We start from the raw sequence: 23236 nt of genomic DNA on the forward strand, positions 1-23236 counted from the left end.
ATTTCTAGGCTGCGCACCTGTAACACCTATAACACCTATAACATCTGTAACACTTATAACATCTATAACATCTGTAACACCTACAACACCTGTATAACATCTGTAACACCTATAACACCTGTGTATTTCATGCATTCTAGCTTGCTTTTGCAGATAGTCACTATCACCGGCAATCCAAAAGAACCTGATTATCTGTTGCTCTAATAAACCATACTTGATTGCATTGTGATAGCTCTCATTAATGCAACTAGGGTGAGGGTGGTTATCCGTGATAGTTCAGTGTTCTGAATCTAACCAGACCCCCAGACGGTTAATGCATTGTTGGTGAATGTCTGAACGGACCCCCAGGTGGTTAATACGTTTTTGGTGAATGTCTGAGCGGACCCCCAGGCGGTTATTACGTTTTTGGTGAATGTCCGAACGGACCCCCAGTTTTGGTGAATGTCCGACTGGTTCAGTACTCTGAATCCAACCGGGCCCGTAACGGTTAATCAGCTACACCCCTTTAACGCGACACTAACTAAAAAGTTCCCAGATGGCTTAGAATATGGTTACAATAGAATCATCATAGAATGGCTTGTGTTAGAAGGGATCTTAAAGATCATCTAACTCTGACCCCCCTGCCATGGATAGGGACACCACCCACTAGATCAGGTTGGCCAAAGCCCCATCCAGCCTTGCCTTGAACACCTCCAGGTATGGGGCATCGACTTCTCTTGGTTACATGTGCCTCACTACCCTTACAGTGAAGCATTTCCTCCTAGTCTAATCTAAACCTATCTTCTTTTAGTTTAAGACCACTTCCCACATTCTATCATTTTCTACCCGAGTAAAGAGTCCTTCTCCATCTTTTTTACAAGACTCCTTTAATTATTGAAAGGTCACAGTGAGGTCCTCCCTGTAACCTTCTCTCCTCCAGGCTGAACAGCTGCAGCTCTCTCAGCCTTTCTTCATAGGAGAGGTGCTCCAGTCCTCTGATCATCTTTGTAGCCCCTCCTCTGTACTCGCACTAACAGGTCCAAATCTTTCTTGTGCTGGGGGTCCAGACCTGGATGCAGTACTCCAAGTGAGGCCTCAGAAGGGTGGAGTAGAGGGGGGACAATAATCCCCTCCCTTAACTGGCTGGCCACTCCTCTGTTGATGCAGCCCAGGATGCAGTTGGCCTTTTGGCCTGCAAGTGCACGCTGCTGGTTCATGTCGATCCTTTTGTCCACCAGAACTCCCAAGTCCTCCTCTGCAGGTCTGCCCTCAATGAGTGCTTCTCCTAGTCTGTCCTAATATCTGGGATTTCCCTGACGCAGGTGCAGCACCTTGCACTTGGACTTGTTGAACCTCATTAGGTTCACGTGGGCCCACTACTCCAGCCTGGAACTTCACCTGAAATGCAGAAGGAAAAAAGAACGTTACACTTTCTTACCAGTATCAGTTCTAAATACTTCCAATGAAAAGTTATACAGAAAAGATATAAACATTATGTGGGGTGCTTTTTAACCCAAGTAACAAAGATCTTCCTTGTACTGTATCTTTCACTATAAATAGGCTAGGAGGAGGAAGAAATACGTCCACATTTTGCAGACTGACAACTTGGCTTACTGAGAAAAAGCATGTTGCCTGTCTTAAAAACTGAAATTCAGATTCCTTTCTCTTTTCCTCTTCTGTCAACAGTGCAGCAGCAGATTTAAATACATCTAAATGAACAAGATCTACATACATCTTGCATTATCTAGTTGGTGTTCCTTTGTTTCTCTATTATTTATCCCTGTAGATCGATTGTTCACAGATCATGTTACACCAAATTTACTGTGCATTTATTAACTTTAAATTTATTAACTCTTTTGAGACTATAAATACTTCTTGCCTTTAGTTTTCATTAGTTTAATTAGCTATCATGAATTAATTAGCTGTTCATAAATGAAAGGAATGGCATATGTGAAGTCTGAAAGTTTTCCCATAACTTTATACCTCTTTTTGCTTTATAGTCTTGGCCATATTGCCAAAGGCTCATTAAGGTAGTGAAGATTAATTCTTCCCCTCCTACAGACATGATTTCTTCAAAACAGTGCTGCTGTGCATTCAGAAGAGATACTATGGGGCAAAAGCTCAGCCAGGTGTTTCAGATCTCTGGATAAGGTTTCCATCTTCCAGACTCTCAGCCATGAAAACAAAATCTTTTAACGGATTGATTTCATTTTACTAAAGATAATAATCAAAGCTTCAAGCAGCCTGGAAACCATGTTACCTTCTCAAGAAGAAAGAGGACATTCTGGTATTTCATAAGCCGTCGGTGCTTGAGGAGAACTTGAACTCATTTCCTTAGAACTGCTATGAGATGATCCCCTTACTGCAGCAGTAGCTTTCAAATAAATATCTGACTGAAATCACAAAGAACTCATCATTAGTACAGCAAAACTTTCTTAAACACTTGCTGAAGAAGAGCTTAAATGTTTGCCCACTATGTTCTATTGCCACTGTTGCTGTATTGCTGCTAAGTTAACTACAGCTGGCCACAGAAAGGCTATCTCACTGTAAATGGGGAGAACTTCTGTGATGTTCAGAAGAGCATTTGCCCTGTAAATAATCAAATACTTCAGCTCTGCATTACTGCAAGCAATAAAGGACAGTTAGATCAATTCTGATTCTCACTGTACTCACTACAAGCTAAGATCAGACAAATTAACAGTTAATGCAAATCAGAAAATGTGTCAGTTTTGGTTTGGTTTGGGCTTCAGCAACTGTTTATGTGAATTAGGTCCCAACACCTCACAAATAGTCAAACATGCTCTTCTCGTGTCTTACCCTTGATGCTACAAGCTGAAGCTCAGGCACAAATGCTGTGTGGACTAAGTTTCCACTCACCACTAATTGGATCTCAATGGAATCAGTAGTGAAGGCAAGGATAGAAGGGAAAGCGCAGACTGCAATGAAACAAAAATTATTTTTCAAGGAAGAATGATTAATGTAAATGTTTCTCAGATGCTCCCTGAAAACAATTCTTGAGTATCTGACCTACTCTGGTATCTCCCTTTCCTATGACAAAATTTGCCTACTGTACTGATGGACATTCAGATACAAGCCTGAAGAAAACGTCACTCTCCATGACTGGCAGAATATAAACTGAATGGAAAATAAAAAACAGAAAAAAGAGAAAGGAAAAAACAAGTTTATCAGAGGAAAAACTTGGCCCCAAGGCTCTACTTATTAAAGATACCATATGCAGAATCTTAGCTGAAGTGGCATCATGAATGCAACACGCTTAGAGAATCACAGAATCATCTAGGTTGGAAAAAACCTTCAAGTCCAACAATCAACCTGACCTACCAAGTTCCATCATTATGTCCCTTGGTGTTGCAGGAAGCACGGCTGAAAGCACGACAGACACCAGTAGAGTCAGATCATGCTCCATTTTATTGCCCGACTAGCCTTTTATAGTGAACTTAACAGGGGTGGATAGTGTTTCACACAAAATTATTGGTCAAAAGCACTCAGACAAACAACTACAAGAAAACTACCCCACTTGCAAGAAAACAACCCCTCTTGTGATTAGCAGTCACGTAGACCTTGTCCTTGAAGCCAGAGGCTGGTAGCAATATTTTTCTAAATTCCTCAATTGGTCGATGTGGGAACACTGTCATGGGAACTTCTCATAGTTGCCCTGGTAGCTTGGTTTGCTCAGCTGCAGCAAGCCATGGGATTTTTGCTGTTTCAAAAAATCCTTCAACACCTTGGTGTTATGTCAACACCTCTCCAGGGATAGGGATTCCACCACTTCCCTGGGCAGTCCATTCTAATGGTTAACCACCCTCTCCATGAAGAAATTCTTATTTATAGGAATTTATTAATCCATATTTATTAAATTTTATTATATTAAAAATAGATGTATGTATGTTAAATTATTTTTAATTTTATATTTATTCTTATATATTCCTAGCACACATTCTGCAATTCTACCAACAGCCAAGTGCAAGCCTAAATAGTAATGAAAAAAAGGTAAAAGAGGAATGTTCTTACCAACAGCATAAGGAACTTGATTCCAGCTAAATTGAAAGTTAGTTTAAAAGTTAGAAAGTTAGAAAGCCGATGACTGGATGAGTGGAGAACCTCCATTAAAAGGATCCACCTTTCTATATTGGCAAACATCTGTAACAAAAAAAGGAAAAAAAGAAACCTCCAATATCTTACAGCACAAATGACAAACACCAACATTATAGGTAGATTTTACAGAAGTGTGGATAATACACAGATAAATATCAAACACTTATGTAGAAGTCCCTCTATATCTAAACAGACCATAAGGGAAATGTGCTTCCTTTGAGAATACATTTACAAGATACAAATAGTAGAGCTACATTTTAACAACTTGTCAGATTTCACAAAGTAAGTATTGTTCTGTTTCAGCAATCATCAGCTCTTTACTTTGTCTATGGATAGAGGAATAGTTAAGAACATTTCTGAAAGTGATGTAAGCAGAGCTATACCCCTCTGACTGTAAGAACTACCCTTCAAGCAGCCACATACTAGCACAGTTTGTGTTCTTTGAGGATTGTAATACACATGGGATACTACAGATACCAAGATTTCATTAATCATATAACTTGTGAATCTACTACTTCTCTATTTTTAGGTAAAATCCTTTTTTTTTTTTTTTCTGTAATTGGTGTCCTTAAACTTAAACTAACTTTATATCCACAAGTGTAAAAGAAAGGTCTTGTTTGAAACCCAAACATAGAACACTGTCAAATCATGTGTTTTCATACTTGTTCCATGATGATACTTTCATAATTGTAAAACTGTCACAAGACCAAAAGAGGTTTCCCTGTGACACGGCCCTACAAATAGGGATTCAAGTTGCTGCAACCCTGTGCAACAGGCTTTAGGACCTTAGGATCAACCAAGTTTGTTACCTTTGGCTCTGTGATGAGCCTACTAGAGTAGGACTGATTCTGCACAGAAGTACAGGTTTGGGAATTCACACTACTCTGTCTCAGACCTTTTAGTTCTGAAGCAGTACTGAGTGAACCAGAACTAGGTAGGATTTGTTAAACTACCGAAACCAATGAGGCCTCACAGAGCATACAAAGATACACTTTAGAGACTTTTTCCCTGTGGTACCAATCTAACGGCCAATGCTAGAATACGTAGATGTATTTATCCTGTTTCCATCAATGCTCTCTTTGGAAAGGCAAATAGGACATGCCATCTGAAACAGAAAGCTGTGCTTTGTCCTTCAGCATCACCTCATAAAGGACGTTTCATACTCATAACTTTGATTTTCCTGAGGACTGAAAGCAAAACTACATGTGTACAGCACAGAAGAGCATATGCATATTAAATCCAAGGCCGTTTTATAAAAAGAGATTAAGAGAGTTACAATTTTAAAATGTGCCAGCACAAATAAGTGTGCAGAAGGAAAGAAAGCACAATGACAGAATGGGAAAGCACAAAGAAAAAAAGGGGTGGAATACTAATTTGTACATGTCCTAGAAACACCCAGTGTGAGACTAGGCAAAGAATAAGATAGATCTGAAGAAATAGGACTTTTGTGAGTAAGATGGTAACGTCTGTCCAATTACACACACCACAATAAAACAGTACTTCCATTTCTAGTCCTTCTAATATGCGCTTAAATTGAAAAAAAAATGTATTTTGAAATACTTTCCATGAAACACTGAAACTTTAAAATACAGATCTAAACTCCAATGAAGAAAGAATTACATGTTGAGATATTATCATTTCCAGTCTTCCCTAACTATTTACAGTTATAACATAACAGTAGGCCAGCTTCACCATCTTCATATACATCAATAGCTGCAACAAAATTTACCTGCAATGATAACAGGAAAGGGTAATGATCAGGCAGATAGGATACTGATGTTAGTATGACCAGGTTTTGACTAAGAAGCAATCAAATCAGTTGGTGCACAATTACAGATAAAAGAAAAGAAAAAAAAAAAAAACTTTTTATTTTTTGTGATTCATTTTCAGGATGCTGATAGGATGGAAATCAATTTCTTTTGTATTCAATGCTGTATTTCAGTAATGCATATTCAATTTTGTAACTTCAGTATAAATACATACCTACAGTATAAAATGATACAAACATACCTAACTTACTTGACAATATAAATTTTGGGAAACTGAGTTATTTCAGGGTAGCTTTGAATTAACATGCTATGCTAAAAATAGCAATTCTTTCCAAAAACTGAAATCTAAAAAGCTCGACTGAAAATCATGACTAGCAGAAAGATCAAAAGTGCCAATTACTGGATCAAAACCACTAACAGGTACATTGATTGATGTGGATGTACTTCAAGAATTACTGAATAAGCTGAATTTAGAAACTGAGAACCACTGCTGGATAAACTAAAATGGTTTTTGCATAGCATAGGCTACTTATATTCTCATACTTTAATCCTGTATTTGTCTTTTACAGTTAAATTAAAAGAAAAACAAGACACCCATAAGTAGTAGTATATACATTCAGAAAAGGAGACCTCCCTGATGAAATACTTAAGACTGGATTAGACAAATGTCTCCTAGACCACATTATTTGCTACTTGGGCAGGGCTGGAGATTGACTTCATGAACTTCATGGCTTTCCTTTGTGCAATAAAGTAGGTGTTCTCTTGATTTAAGACAAATATAAGGCAAGAACTGTTAATCAGATCTGGAAACTTATATATATCTATACAAAACACATTTTGACCTATCCTTTGTAGCAACTGAAAGACATTTCTGCTTTGTGACCTGTGGAAATAATTTGGTAACCAATTTCAACAACACAAAAATCACTGGCACAGGTCTAATTAACTTCCTGCTTTGTCTGTGTTCTCAAAGGAAATAAGGGTTAATGGGGAAGAGAACAGAGGGGGGCGATTCTTGACTGTCCACATTCTTTAATTGTATTTCCTTCTTAATCCAGATTAAAATAGATTCCCATTGCTGTGGAGAATCTTAACACTGTATTGCCAATGCTAGGAGTACCAACCCTCTTCATCATCAAATCTGAATAAAAACACAGATGATTTTAAAAAAAATCAACAAGAAGCATCAAATCAAAAGAGACGTCCCTTATACCATTATGAGCAGAGAAGTCAACAGAACACAAGAGTAACCCTGTAAAAGGTTCTTTTTTTTTTTTTTTTTAAATTACACTTAAAGCTATACATTCACATCCATATTAAGAAATTATTGAAATTATTTGATTTTCAAAATGCTGAAGATCATTATCTTCTCAGCAACAGGAAACATTTGAACCCTTTTCCAAAAATCAGGATGTTTACTTAAATCCCAACCCTATGTCCCAGTTAGTAAGATACAGTTAATGTATTACTTGGCTGGGCAGCAGTTTAGAACTAAAAGATATACACAAATATTTCAGTTTTAGTACATGCAAATAGGCAAATCTGAATGAGATAATGGTGGCCAAAACCTGAATTTATTTTGCTGCAACCTCCTAAAGAATAAAACACTGAGACCATGAAGAAAAGACAAAAATCAAAATATTGACTGAGAAAGGAGAAAAAATGGCTTTGCATTTATACTGACAGCAATATTCCAGAGCTTGAAACACAGGCTCTTTCCTAATATATCATACCTTATAACTCCACTCCTCTCCTAGGAGTGATTATTATCACACATTCCAAAAGGAAAAAATGCCTCAGAGTACTCTAAAGTAGAAGTTAAAAAAGTGAAAAGTAAAGGAGACGAGAGGATCTCCGTAAATGCTGCTCCCAGGAGGCCAGCACAGCATGGACCAATTCTGCAAGAAAATAGTTTAAATGCTAGAAATTTACTTTGTTTGCTTCAACATGATGCAGTCTATAGGACTCCCCAATACTTTCATTAACTAAATCAAACTGATGCCGATACGCCACACAGATCATATCGTCACTGTCTCCAGTCGGTCCATCCACCAGTGTCATAACCACTGGAGGGTCAGAAAGGCATATTTCCTATGAGATAAATAATAGTATTATTCTATTTTTCAGGCTCTTAGTGTGAATATTGAACTACTCCATGAATTTACAAGGATGTAATCTAAGCAGAGAAGCATGATACAGAACAAGATGACAATTTAAGAAGTCTGAAATATTTCTTTGGCATATCAATGATGGATCTCCATCATATTGCTTCTCACTTACATCTGTCTGGAGGTTCCAGACGATAAAATGCATGCTCTTTGCCTTTTTCCTCCACTAGCTGAGTGCTGCCCAGTCTGTAAAAGTGATTAGTGATTAGATTACACATACCCAGATGTACTGGAACTCGTCTACTGGAGATTCAGGTAATGACAGCAGAGAGCTACTGGTTAAACTGTTGTATGGATTGTATTTCTTTGTGATGAGAAGTAGTTTGTTCCGAATAGCCACAACAATCCTCAGTTCACTGCCATGGCGAGTATTAATGGCATGCAAATGGCAGCCTAAGAAAAAAAACAATTTAGGTTGTAAGTATTTGGGGTAAAGACTGTTTTTTTTTTTTAATTTTTTTATTTTTGTTCTGTATTTGTATGATGGTTAGTACAATGGGTATCTGATACCTGAGCACCACACAATTACAAACATCCCAACAGGGTAATATTAAATTCTAGAAAAAGACAAGAGGCAGGAACTCTTTTGAAAACAATTTTCCCCCTTACTCCTTTTGCAAGTAAAAGAGTAAATATGTTTTTTTCTTTACTATTCTGCAGTTTCCAGCTTTCCAAGGAAGCTTGATGCTGAATATCGGAAAATGTTTACATCTACTAAAATAATCTGCAATACCCAAACTATTCTAAGCATTACTAATTAAAAAAGATTTGCCATTGTTCTTCTACCTCACAGTGACCTTTATTTCAGTCTTACATCCATATGTAATTTTTCTTACACCCCTCAATCCTGAAAGCAACATATCTGTTTTTCACCAGAGCTTTTCATCAGCAGTGATTGCCAAGTAACATGGTATTTTTTTACCAAGTTCTCAAATGATAGGCTGGACTGTACCCTATGTTATTTTCACACATAAGCTTAAAGTTTGAATTAACTGTCCAGGGATAAAACTAAAGGTGAATACCTACAACAGCCTCAAGGGAGCTAATAAACCCTGGCAACTACTGGCACAATACCACAGTGGACACTTTTAATACAAGATAATAAAGCTACCTTTTGTTCTCTCCAATTTATTTTCTCTGCAGTCATATTTGCTTCTTATCATCTGCTTTGTTTCTATATCTTTTTGGACAGCACTCAATCTGAAGACAAGGAGACGAGAGTCTTTTCCTGAAGATGGAGAAAGTCGTGAAACAGCAAATTAGAAAAAGACAGTGGTGGTTTGAAATTAATACTTCCAAAGAGATGAATCACCTAACAGACAGCATTGCCATAAAAGCAAAGTTAAACAATTTTGCTTCTCTGAGTGTAAGCAGCAATGTGACAGGAAGACTGCTTGTGAACTCTATCTAGACTCTACAGTTCCAGTAAGCAACCCTTTCAGTTCACTAGCAGAGTTTCCCATCAGATGGTGCTGCGGCAATAAATAATAGGAGCCTCAAAACAGTGAAACCTACACTGCTAGGAGACGGTGAAAATACGACAGATACAAACTAAAGGCAAGAGAAGAAGGGTTAACTTTAAATTCTGGAACCATCCAGCCTAGCAGCTGATACCTGGATCCTTAACAGAGTCTGAAAACCTTTTGGATGCGGACTGGTTTTGCTTATCAGTTCTTCAACGTTAGGCAAGTTAGGTTCAAGGCATATTCCAACTGCAAAAATAGCACAGAATCCACCACCACGGCTAAATGTTTTTTTTTCCACAAAGATAGACATGAGTGGAATACACAACTCTGAAATTTAAAATAAATAAATAAATAAATGATACACTACTATTTGCAGTTGGAAATAAGCTATTGTTAAGAGTAGTTTCTTAACTAAAAGCCAAGTTTCTTAAAATGGAAGTAAAACAAGATTTTCTGACAAAAGTATACTCTCTTACTAGTCCAGCTGGTATAGCTGGAAACATAAGCACGCTTTCTTAATATACATGTATAGTCAGTGTGGATCCAACCATAAATACAAAAGCAAGATCACATGTGCTGCCTTCAATTCTGATAATAGATAAACATGAATCCAGCTTCTGGAACCTTTATGGTCTTCTTTTCCCATAGAAAGTGTAAGAGAAAAGAAGATGCAATGTTTCCTTAAGTCCACCACAACTTGAAACACTGATCAACCAACAAATTCTTACTGTCAACACCGATAAAAGGAAAATGAAATATATGCAATCTCTCTCTTTTCAAGAACGTACATACAAGAATGCGTGCTTCCATGAATGAGTTCATGGAGGAAGAATGGCAAGCAAAATTCACCCTTTTGAAAGGAAGGCTAGAAAACATAAGCTAAATCAAATGTTCAAGAACAGCATTACTACTCATTAATTCAGCTCTGTCTCTTTGTCAGGTGTGTCCTATAGGATGCATCCTAGAGATTGCACTCCTCAATGCGTTCCTCTTTCAGGATACTAGTTGTTTTGCAAATGTCCAAATAACCCCACTGCGGTGTTACATCTGTGGCTGCTCATGAAACTGACTATCATCCAAGCTTTTCTTTGGTGTCGTTTTTTTTAAGAGAGTTTTTCTTCACCTCCTACAGACTTGATTATTCCAAGTGAAGGAGCTCTTCCTCCTTCCCCCTCACCATGTCTAAGTGTTTCACAAAATAAGTTGTAGCAAAAAAATAAACAAACATGTTTGGAGGACAAAGTGGATCCACTTCTATAACTCATCTCTCATTACTAAGTCAAATTTAATTAACATTAGAAAAGAGAGCACTGCTACCAAAGCAATTTCTGCATCTGTCATTAATACCAGATGTATTGTTGGTGCCTGAAATACCCCCTTCTTTTGGTATGCTGACCTGAAAAATCTCAGTGATAGCATTATCTTCAGTTCTAGTTTCACTGTTAACATTTCCTCTCTCCCAGAAATGCAGAGGGTACTAGAAAGCAGTAGAAACAGTATTTTCTTCTGAAATGAGCTACCTTAAAGTGATCTCAAACCTGGTTGTTAGAACTGAGTGCTGGATAATACCACATTCTATATGAACATTTTCATAACACAAACATCAGTCTTTCTGCTTGAGTCTTAAAATACCAGTTCTACATCGATGCACTTGAAGTACATCAGAAGGACACATTTAAAGTACATACAAAATTAACCTTTTAATATATTATTGTATCCTAAAAACCCATATAGTTTTTAATACCAATTTGTACACCCAATATAAGATTGCTTTTACCCATCTAACATTTAACTAGACTAAGGCATAGTCTGAAAATAAAGGGCAATGATAACTTCCACTCCAGATCTCAGTTTCAATATGGTATACAAATACAAAACAAGAGGCAAGGATACTAGCAAGAACAAAAGACCTTTCTCTCCTCTAAATGATTCAGAAAGCACCCACAACAGCAGTCAAAAATCTCTTCAACTTTTTACACAAAAACTCTTTATCAAAATATGCTTGAAGCATCATGAATTGATGCCAGTAATGCCTAATCCTGTTACCTCAAAATGGCTTGTAACATCTCTCTCTTCAGGTTTAACCAATCATCACAGCGTTTTGACTATTAAATGCAATTATCTATTCTAGAAGTTTCATAAACTAAGCTTCAGATACAACTCCCCTTTTCAGATCTTCAAAAATGTCACCCACCCGCCAGGTGTCTTCAGAGATGACTGCAAATGACTCTCAGGTAATCTCAGCTGGTTCTGCAAGGGTTCCAGGATGAATTTCATCAGGTCCAGCCAAAATGGGCAACTCCCAATGATATGAAAAGAACCGCATTTTACCCTTAGCTTGGGTAAATGTCACTTCAGCTAATATTGAGCAAACAGACATAATGTGGTAAAAAAACAATAAAACAACCAGATTTCTAATTATTTTATCTGTGTTACACATACAGATCCTGTTCTTGCACTGTGCGTATTCACTTCACAGACTTTTGGGTAAAAAGTACCTAACTGAAGAAGTGCATATTTTAGGGACATTTAATCCTTTTGAAAAGAGGGTAAAAAAAAAAAAAAAGTTGTTTGGACAGATGGGTTTTAAGTTTTTTTTTTTTTTTTTTTTTTATACCAGAATATTTAAGAGAATATAATCTATAGCACCAGAATGTGGTTATGTTATAAGTTGCCCCCTTAATTAATTTTCAGAGAGCATTGCATTAATAATAGAAAGGAATTTATTGAGTAAGCAACAGCAAGCAAAACAGCGCTGGGCGGCTGGGGAGTCTCGGCTTCGCCAACGGCGCGCACCTCACCCCCCCCCAGGGTCCCTTTTTATATCTTGGTAATTCCGGGATTACGCAGCACATCCTGGTATATTCTGCGACTGTGCACACTGTTGCTAGGGGGTCGTCTCTGTCCCTCTGGTGGTTGTGAAGATGAAGGCCGTAGTCTTCCTCAGCGTTGTGGTTCAACTTCTTTCTTTATTTGGTCATGTTGGCCCAGCCTGAGACAGGAAGGCAAGATGTTGATACACTAGTTTAACAACTTATCAGGAGATGGTTACATGAACTTTGCAGCAGTGTTTTTTTGAACAAAAGAGGCTACTGAGATGCAGAAGGAGAGAAGGGGAGAGGGTTCTCTTTTTTGTTACATTAAGCAAAGGAATTTTCATAGTGTCTAGCTAAGCATTATACAGCTACTTACTTCAGCAGGGAGTTTTCACAACTCCTGTTCCTCAAACAGAACTCCTTGTTTTTACAAGAGACAATGAACAAACATTTACTGTGTATTACAATCCCTCCTTTTTCTTTTAGTTACTCATTTTGTTCATTGAAGCTCTGCAATGCCTGGTTACTAAGAACTAATGTTTCCTCGATTCCTTCGTTGGTACTTATTGGCTCGTATCTGGCATGTATGAGCATTAAATGTGCCGCTTCTAAATGTCCCTTTACAATCGCAATCAATTTATTAAAAATACATGGTCCAAAAGTTAGTGCTATTATTAAGAACAACAAAGGTCCTGTTATTGTTGATAATAAACTAGTAGGCCAAGGTGAATAATTAAACCAAGATTCGTACCAGCTCTGTCGGGCTTCATTCTCCCGTTTCCTTTTTTTTTTCAACCCTTCCCTGGGTCTTGCCATTGTATCTCTTACCTCTCCAGTGTGATCAGCATACACACAGCATTCCTCTTTCGGGGCTGCACACAGCCTGTCCTGTTGTAAAAGGAATACCAAATCTAATCCCCTATGATTTTGTAACACTACCTCTGAAAGCAACCTGATAGATTTTCCAGGGCCGAGATGGATTGTTCAATTTGGGTCAGGTCCTCGTCCACAGCAATGCATAAAGAAGTAAATTCTTGATTTTGTTTAACCAATGAGGCTACCCTGGTCCCCACTCTAGCTCCTCCCAGGATTACTAGGGTGGCCAAAGTTAGAGCCGTGAATGGTTCCCATCTTTCCAGATGATGACTTTCCACTGTGTCTGGGTGTACATATAATCCTCAGGGTGGTATAGAATCCTTGGTATAATTATCACCTGTATACAGAAATCATGAGACGCATTAAAGAGTTTTAGTGATAGACAAGGAGTTATGCCCACTCACAAACAAACCCACCTAGCGTTGTTGGCTGGGATTAACCACTTGGCTGATTGTTTTCCATTCTCCATGATATTACATAGGTGACACTTCCCACTAGGAACCGTGCACACACACCTACCACCTCCAGTGACTTATGTTAGTGTTACCCTTATGTCTTTTCCCCAACTGCAATGTAGAGGGCTGTTCTCGTTTGTGCGGGAGGGCTCCCCAGGATTCCCAATAGCATCATAATATGAAGGCCTTATACTAAAGCATAATCAACAGTGTTTTGTTACATTTGGGTTTGTTTTGTTTAATAATTGGTAGCTGGCATTCATGACCCCCCCATATGTTATTCTCAGCTATGTTATAATTCTCGGCTTCACCTGAGCTCGTAGGGCTGCCGAGGGTTGGAAGTGTAGTATTTTCCACAGGCTGGATTCCCTGGACATTTTCTGACAATACCTCATTTGGTCCTACTGCCTGGGGCCTATCAGCATCCTCCTTTTTATTAGTATGAGTCCTCCCCTATCTGTTCTGTGTTTGTAAAATCTGACACCTCACATTTTTCCTAGTACCCAGCTAGTATCATCCAAGTTTGTTATATTTATATATAGAACCTTGCAAATTTCTTTATTTCCATGGAAAGTTCCTGTATACCCTATACCATGCCCTCACCACCTGTAACGGGGACCTGCTTGTTGGTTACAACCTTGCGGCCCATATCCCACTTGTAAGAATTTATTCCGACCAGCCCCGAGTGTCCAGTCCATAGCAATGGTTTCACACCCCCAGTATGCACAATAATACATGTTTGGGTAATTACAGTACCCCTTTCCTGGGTTAGAACTTGGGCAGAAATAAAATCCTGATCGGTTAAAGCATGGCTGCACTGATACCAGGTCACATAATGTGATGCGGAAACTGGGAGCACCCGCTGTCGTTGTTTGCTGGATGACGAATTGATCCTTCCATCTGATCAAGCTCCATTTAAAAGGCTGATGGGGATGCGCAGACCCATAGCTGACCAAAACGATGGTACTGACTCCCATGTATCGTAGGAGGTGGTTGGAGCCCATCTAAATTGTCGGCCCCTCAGTCCCCCACCGTTTTCACTTCTCTGCCTCGCTTGTCAGTTCGGTTGCAGCGAACTACAAGGTATCGGTTCTTCTTGGCAGCAGCAGTGTTCTTCAGGGGAACCTACTAGGGAGCCTTTGAAACAGGGCCTCCTCCCCTTCCCACGATACACAGATAATATAAAATACTTATCGAGTCCGTCTTAGTGTCAGCTTCAAGTCGTCAGGGCCTGGAGCTGCCTCCCATTTACCTTCCCGGATTGGTCCTTTCACACGGCTGGCATGCGTCCATCCTTTCTCTGCAGTTCGAATAGCCGTTTCTGTGGTAAGCAAAACAACATAGGGGCCTTCCCCATCGTGGTGTTAAAGCAGTCTCTTTCCAAGTCTTAATTAGAATTGAGGGTGATCAAGTGGCAATTCCAAGTCATAGGGTATACCATATAGCATTTCAAAAGGAGAAATTCCTACATCAGTTCTGGGCTGTGTCCGTATGTTTAACAGTGCAAGGGGTAAGCATTTTACCCAAGAAGCCTTAGTTTCCAGCACAAGTTTTGTTAGTTGTTTCTTAATTTTACCATTCATTCGCTCTACCTTTCCAGAAGAGGAGGGGTGCCAGGGGCTGTGAAAATCCCACTCAATCTCTAAGGCCTGCTTTGATCCTTGCAGTAAAGCTTTACACCCATTCAGTCACGTGGTCAATTAGGACAAACAAGTAACTCAGTAAAGTCTACCTGTATACTTTGGAAAGGTCAAAGCCCTGGCTCCCGTCCCCCTTCTAGGTTACAGAAGACCTTTTTATTTACCTTTTGACATATAGTACATCCTCTGCATGTGTGCTTCTCTAAAGTATATATTCCTACACAAACATGCTTTCTTAGAACAACATCACACATTGCTTGCACCTCCCAATGACTCTTCTGATGTAAAACAGTTAATATTTGCCTCATTATCACTTTATTCAGCATTTCTCTCCCATCAGGGAGTATCGATTTTCCTTAAAATGATCCACATATTTGTAACATTAATACCTCCTTGGGAGGTTGTAATTGCTCCAAAATCTTTTTTAGAATTTACCCAAATAGATAGGTGGCCCTGTAAACCCCTGAGGTAAAATTGTCCACCTATATTGTTGCTTCCGCCCCCATTTCAGGGTCTTTCCAGTCAGAGGTGAATATACATGTATGTTTGCTCTCAGGGCCAGAGAGCACTCCATTAATAACACTGTTATTCCAGTCTAACAATTTACTAGTTGAATGCCCAATTTAATCATCAAATCCCTTCCCAACAAGTTAGTCTCTGCCTTGGATACATACAATAATTGCCCAGTGATCATTTTATCCCCTAGTCTCAGCTTGGTATCCCCCAAAAGTGGCACTGTTATCCCAGTCCCTTCTACCCCCATCACATTTAGGGTTTCATTAGTTAATTTATTCCCTGATACTTTACAAGAAACAGCAGTTGGGAGAGCGAGAAACCCCCCCGCAGACACCAAAGTCAGTGCAGAAGGAGGGGGAGGAGGCGCTCCAGGTGCTGGAGCCGAAGCCCCCCTGCGGCCGCTGGAGAGGCCCCTGGTGGAGCAGGCTGTTCCCTCCCCACCGTCCCCCTCCCCGATGCTTGGGAAACTGAACAAACACCACAGCAAATATGCAAATATACCAAAACTTCTAGACTGTTACTTAGAGATAATGCCTACATCACCTTTCCCTGCTCATTCAACTTCGAATACCTTTAACACTTTCAACAAACCTTTTAACACTTCCTTTATCTTTCTCTAGCCTTTACTTTTCTAATGCTGACATCAAAGGCTCAGTCAGGGGCCAACTTAATTCCGTACCTTTTCCCTCCAAGATGCTGAAACAACATCAATATACAACATTTCATCCTGTTTTCCTTCTTTCCACAAAAACAACATTGACTGTAATATGGTGTTATAATTAATACTTTCATTTAGGGGCCACTCCGCTCCATCCTCTAGTTTATAAAGTGGCCACCACTGATTACAATATTTGATAAGAGTTCTTTTACTCTCTGTACACGCTCACCCCACTATATCCCTCCAATGTGTTAGTTAGTATACATCCTAGGGGGCTTTTCCTCGGGATTTCTTTGCTTTGAACTTTTCCTATTGTAATCTGCAGTGGTTAATATTCCACCGTTTTCCTAGAAGCTCTTTACTAGTCAATCCCAATCCCTCCAAAATCCACAATATATAGATACACAAGTAAAATCAGACCACTGTAAATTAATTGCCTGTAGACAATTACACTGGGAACATTTAAACCTGATGAGCCGATAATATGCCTGGGCAAATTTTATTCCCTTAGACATACACCTCAATGGCAGTTCTTATATTTACATATTTACATATTAACATATGTATAAAAGAACACTTTAACAAAAATGCCCGGGCTTTTATATATACAATATACAATGTACAGTTATTATTCCAGTTACAACTATTCCTCAGCAGTTGGAAACATTATGCCAGTTGCCATTAAAGCTCGCTTACGCTCCTCCTGTCTTTCTTAAAATCTCGGATGTCCCCGGAGTTAATGTGGACGGCCACATATTCCTAGTCACTGGTCCCTGAGTGCTAGAGTCAGAGTCGCTATCAGAGTCTCCCTGGGGTTGCGGATTAGGAAGCCCGGGAGTCAGAGGGGCTGCAGATGGTGGTGGTGAAATATAGGGAGGCAGTGGGGCTGGGATGTCTAATTTTCGGTTTTTCTTGTGCCTCCCATTCCCTCCTTTTTCTTTTAGAGGATATAAATTGGCTCGAGTTTTCAAGCTGATCCACAAATGTGTATATTCACTTTCTTCCAAACTAAAAGGTTCCTTTGAGTTTACATAAATATTTAGGGCCTGGCAAACCCAATCTTCAAAGGACCCAAATACGGGCCAGTAAAGGTGGTCTCCTCGAATCTGTTTACCACCCCAAACTTCAACACAATAATATATCATTTTTACTTTATTGCTTCCCCGCCTAAAAGGGGAATCATCCCAATTTTTAATCATTAATCCCGGGGTAACCTAACATCAGACGTTACCCCGCCCATGGGACCAGAAGGCTTACTCTTCTTCTGTCCCATCTTCTGGAGCGCCTTCACACACACACACACAAATCGCTTCCCCCTTTTCGTGGCCCAGTCCCTCGCGGGATGTGGGAACCGCACTACCGAGGGGTCCGCACTCGCTTCGTCCGCAATTGGACGTCTCACAACGCTACGCTCCAGGATACCCAACCCCAACTGAACGGATCACCGGCCTATACTTACTCACTCCTGAGTCTTCGTGCACAAAGATTGTGCACGGGGTTGCCGGCTTTATTTGCTTGCTGCCGAATTTAGGGTTCGTCGGTGAAGGATTTGAATGAAAGTAATCCTAGCGAAGGCCGCTGAAATCAGCGGGGCGACCCCTCTGAAGGTCTTTCAATCAACTTGCCTTCATCCGAGTCACAGCACCAAATTTGTTATAAGTTGCCCCCTTAATTAATTTTCAGACAGCATTGCATTAATAATAGAAAGGAATTTATTGAGTAAGCAACAGCAAGCAAAACAGCACTGGGCGGCCGGGGAGTCTCGGCTCCGCCAACGGCGCGCACCTCACCCCCCCCCAGGGTCCCTTTTTATATCTTGGTAATTCCGGGATTACGCAGCACATCCTGGTATATTCTGCGACTGTGCACACTGTTGCTAGGGGGTCGTCTCTGTCCCTCTGGTGGTTGTGAAGATGAAGGCCGTAGTCTTCCTCGGCGTTGTGGTTCAACTTCTTTCTTTATTTGGTCATGTTGGCCCAGCCTGAGACAGGAAGGCAAGATGTTGATACACTAGTTTATCAACTTATCAGGAGATGGTTACATGAGCTTTGAAGCAGTGTTTTTTTGAACAAAAGAGGCTACTGAGATGCAGAAGGAGAGAAGGGGAGAGGGTTCTCTTTTTTGTTACATTAAGCAAAGGAATTTTCATAGTGTCTAGCTAAGCATTATACAGCTCCTTACTTCAGCAGGGAGTTTTCACAACTCCCGTTCCTCAAACAGAACTCCTTGTTTTTACAAAAGACAATGAACAAACATTTATTGTGTATTACAGTTACACATCACAGAACAAAAACCAGTAACACATTTGGTAGAACAGTGACAGCATAAGTAATTTCCTCCACGTTTTTGTACAACTGAACAAACACATTATTCAGCTAGGGAGATTTCCAGAGTGTTGAGTTCTAAGAGTAGCTGGAGACCAAATATATACTGGTGGATGACAAATCTGACATGAGCCAGTAATGTCTACCTTCAGCCCAGAAAGTTAATCGTATCCTGTGCTGCACAAAAAGAAGTGTGGCCTAGAAGGTCGAGGGAAGTGATACTCCCCCACTTCACACTGCCCCTGTAAGATACAACCTGGAGTACTGTGTTCAGCTCAGGTGCGCCCAGCACAAGAAGGACATGGACCTGTTAAAGTGGATCCAGAGAAGGGTCACAAAAATGATAAGAGGGCTTGGAACACCTACAAGAAAGGCTGAGAAAGCTGTGTTCTTTTAACCTGGATAAAAGAAGGCTCTGAGGAGACGTTATTGTGGCCTTTCAATACTTAAAGGAGGCTTATAAAAAAGAGAGAGAGAGAGAGACATTTTACAAGGGCACGTAGTGACAGCACAAGGCGTAATAGTTTCAAACAGAAAGACGGTAGATTTAGCAAAGAATTTATTCCCTTTATCCAATCTATGAGAGTGGTGAGGCACTGGAACAGGTTGCCCAGAGAAGATGTGGATGTCCCATCTCCTGAAGTGTTCAAGGTCAGGCTGGATGAGGCTTTGGGCAACCTCATCTACTGAAAGATGTACCTGACCATGGCAGGGAGGTCGGACTAAAAGGTCTTGAAAAGTTGTTTCCAACCAAAACCATTTGATGATTCAATATGGCCAGTTTCAGGTTTGCTCTGAAGCATGATTCTGAGCATCTAGAGATTTTTTTCCACACCTTTTAGAAAAACAAGCAAACAAAGAACAAACAGTACTTGTTGTATGCACTCCCTTATTCTAAATGAGGCATCTAATGCACTTGCCACTGATAAAAACATGATTACCTCACGACACTTACAAACCCTAAAGCCATAGGGCATGTATATAAGCAGCCCAGGGGAAATCAGCAAAGGGAAAGTAGTGGAAAGATCTGAAAAGGAGAACAATAAACTCAGAGCTCAAAAACCTAATTACAATAATTAAGAATAGCTATGTGATGTGACAAAAGGACAAAAGGTGATTATATAAATCTAGTGCTGTGGGAATTAAAATTCTACAGCATGCTTCCAAGTTAAAAAACAAAAACAACTCTTAAAGAAAAGCACCTAAGGCATTCCCTTCTACTGATATGTCTGCCAAATAAACAGTTAAACAGACATTCAAATAAGAACAAAATAACAAGGACCTTTCCTACTTTCGTCTGTTCGGGCAATCAAAAGATCCAGAGCTTCCAACACATGCATCTGCTTTATTTGGAGAGTTTTATCAAATACTTGAACTGATGGCTGACCATCTAAAAAAGAAAACACACGTATTTCTTTAAAATTCTGCTAAAATTTGGTAGTCAATGGTTCTGAACTATTTCTTTCTAATAAAATAAGTCTTGTTTTTTCTCATGAAAAGGAAACATTCTGCACAAAGCTCGTATGTATGCTGCAGCATCATAACCAGTACTTCCTTATAGGAGTGTTTTATCATTGCCATGGATGAAATTATGCAACTGAAGCCTGAAAGGGACCTTTCTTTCGAAAGTCTGAAAATTTTCACTGATAACTAACTTCATTCCCTTAGTCCCAATGGCCTTATGTGGCACACAGAAGATAAGAGGTCAAACTAGTAAAAGCACTGCTATGGAAGAAACAGGCTTTCATCACCACATAAGCCTTGTGCTTCATGTTCATTAGTATCATCAAGGGCTAAAAAATCCAGACGCTCCTTGAGTTTGGGTTTGACTTCATAAATCTTTTCAGATGGCCACGATAACAGCATCTGAAATAACAAAACATTCAGAAATCTGCACAAAAATTGGCTCCAAATAAGAATTCTGATGCAGAGAAAAAATCTGCAGCTAGATTACATAAATGTAATAGACTCACTTGGATTGGTACTCTCCTTGCAGGTGAGGACTTACCAATTACCTAAACAGAGCTTATGAACATTTATTTTGAAGAAAATGGTCAGATACATAAATAATTGACACAAGAACACAGCATCATTTACTAACCATCAATTAACAAGATGCCAGCGTCTGTAGAAACCAGCAAGGACTGGCCCCAGGAATCTGCACAGACAACTTCATGAGGAAAATTACTGCAGAAAGATTGGGACTCCCAAGGCTATGATGTAACATAAGGGATACATATTAATTATACTAAGAAATACTGATCATATAGACACGAATGAGATGTGACATGTAAGAACACGCAAATACTTTTGGCAGGGTACATTTCTTAAAAGTATATTTTTTGAATTTGAAATAACAAAATCTAATTTTCTTGCAGAGAAATACTCTCCCTACCAATTGGATTTGGAGACTAATAAGTATGATACACTCTTGGAACACTGGAATTAAAACCCAAGCAGATGATATTCAGTGCAACCCTGGAAATTTCTTATTAAACAATTAAAATACAGACTTAAAATATATGCACCACCATGCATATACAGTTTGATTTCATTTCATGGTTCATTTGTGATATTTAGACATGGTACTGCTAAAACTACCTTTCCCCAAAAATGTTCTTTTGTCATGTGTTCTCTGTACTTACCTCCTAAGTTCTGTCCTCTCTCCCCTCTCTTCTCTAATATTCAGTATTAAGCTGCAGTCTGAAATTCTACAAGCACTTCTGAAGTTTCTATATATAAGATGCACCTAGAAAATTGTAATTTACATTTTTCACTCCTATGCCTTGTAAAAAAAATGTAGTTACAGGAAATAAAAACACAACTAAATTTTGCTTTAAACTTGATAAAGATGTTAAAATAATCAAAAGATGATTGGTTATGGAGCATATTATGGTTTTTTGTTTTGTTTTGTTTTTTTCTTTCATGAAATATGATCAGATATAAAAATATCCAGACTTGCATTAGCATGAGAAGTACTACTACCTTCAGGCTCATCCTTTATTCATTTGCTATGGGCTGAAGAATCACTTTAACACACTATACGTTACAACTTTGCTGCTATAGTATCTAATCAGAAAAGTAAATAAACAATATATACAACTGATATACAGTGCTATGCTCAATTGAATTTAGTGGTTTTTTTTTTTTGAACTCTCCTTACACAAATGGGTTCACTCACCTCCTTTTTACAGAAGCTGGTGGTTGCCAGGGTAGGTGGTGTATCCCCTTTCACAGTGGTTTTCAAATTCAGCGCCTAATACAAACAGGTATTTTAATTAAATTAAGCTTTTGTCACTAATATATAACCTAAAGCCTAAGAAGAAAGGACAACTTAGGATGACAAAGTAGTTTACAGCTTGGAATTGCTATTACAGTTATTAAGAAAGAAGGGGAATTATCTATACCCTGAAGAAAGACTGCACTGATCACTATGGAGCTGCAGCCAAAGCCTACATAGCTTATAAAAAAAAAAGGAAGCTCAAAATATGAAGTGTCCAACATAGTAATCAACAGAACGACAGCATGAAATCATAGAATGGCTTGGGTTGGAAGGGACCTCAAAGATCATCCAGTTCCAACCACCCTGCCATAGGCAGGGACACCACTCACTAGATCAGATTGCTCAGGGCCTTGTCCAATCTGGTCTTGAACCAAGGATGAGGCATTCACAACCTCTCTGGGCAACCTGTTCCAGTGCCTCGCCACCCTCCAAGTGAAGTATTTCCTCCTAACCTCTAATCTAAATCTCACCTCTTTTAGTTTAAAGCCATTCCCCCTTATCCTGTCTTTATCTGATTAGGAATAGTTGTTCCCCATCTTTTTTTTTTACGTCCCCTTTAAGTACTGCAAGGTTGCAATGGGGTCACCCCGGAGCCTTCTCTTCTGTAGGTTGAAAAGCCCCAGCTCTCTTAGCCTTTCTTCATAGGAGAAGTGTTCCATCCCTTTGAGCACTTTTGTAGGCCCCCTCTGGACCCGCTCTTAAAATATAAACATCCTTCTTGTTCTGGGAGGCCCAGACCTGGACACACTACTTCAAGTGGGGCCTTAGAAGGGCAGAATAGAGGGAGACAATCCCCTCCCTTAACCTGCTGGCCATTCCTCTGTTGATGCAGCCCAGGATTCAGTTGGCATTCTGGCCTGCAAGCATGCACTCCTGGCTCATTTCAAGCTTTTCATTCACCAGAACACCCAAGCCCTTCTCTGCAGGACTGCTCTCAAAGAGTGCTTCTCCCAGTCCGTCTTCATGTCCAGGATTGACCCAAACCATGGAGGCCATGTTGGGTGCGCAGAGCATGCCGGGAGATGCAGTTCTCGGGCACTGGACTTCCTGGAGGCCATGTTGGGTGCCCAGAGCATGTCGGGAGACGCAGTTCTCCAGCATGGGCTTTCGGGCAGCCATGTTGGGTGCCTCTTTTGTTCAAAGACCCTGCTGCAAAGCTCATGTAACCATCTC

At 39.6% G+C, this 23236-nt stretch overlaps 1 long non-coding RNA gene and 1 pseudogene across 1 annotated transcript; both read right to left on the reverse strand.

Annotated features, from left to right (window-relative positions):
* Window positions 1-1342: 1342 nt before the first annotated feature.
* On the reverse strand, window positions 1343-23182 carry LOC137861237 (GTPase-activating Rap/Ran-GAP domain-like protein 3; annotated as a pseudogene).
* On the reverse strand, window positions 12201-15410 carry LOC137861088 (uncharacterized). The gene is made up of 2 exons (XR_011099370.1): window positions 14502-15410; window positions 12201-13524 (listed from the first exon to the last, which is right to left on the reverse strand). It is a non-coding gene; the product is annotated as an uncharacterized lncRNA (long non-coding RNA).
* Window positions 23183-23236: the final 54 nt, after the last annotated feature.

Source organism: Anas acuta, chromosome 9 (assembly GCF_963932015.1).
Source record: "Anas acuta chromosome 9, bAnaAcu1.1, whole genome shotgun sequence".
Lineage (NCBI taxonomy): Eukaryota > Metazoa > Chordata > Aves > Anseriformes > Anatidae > Anas > Anas acuta.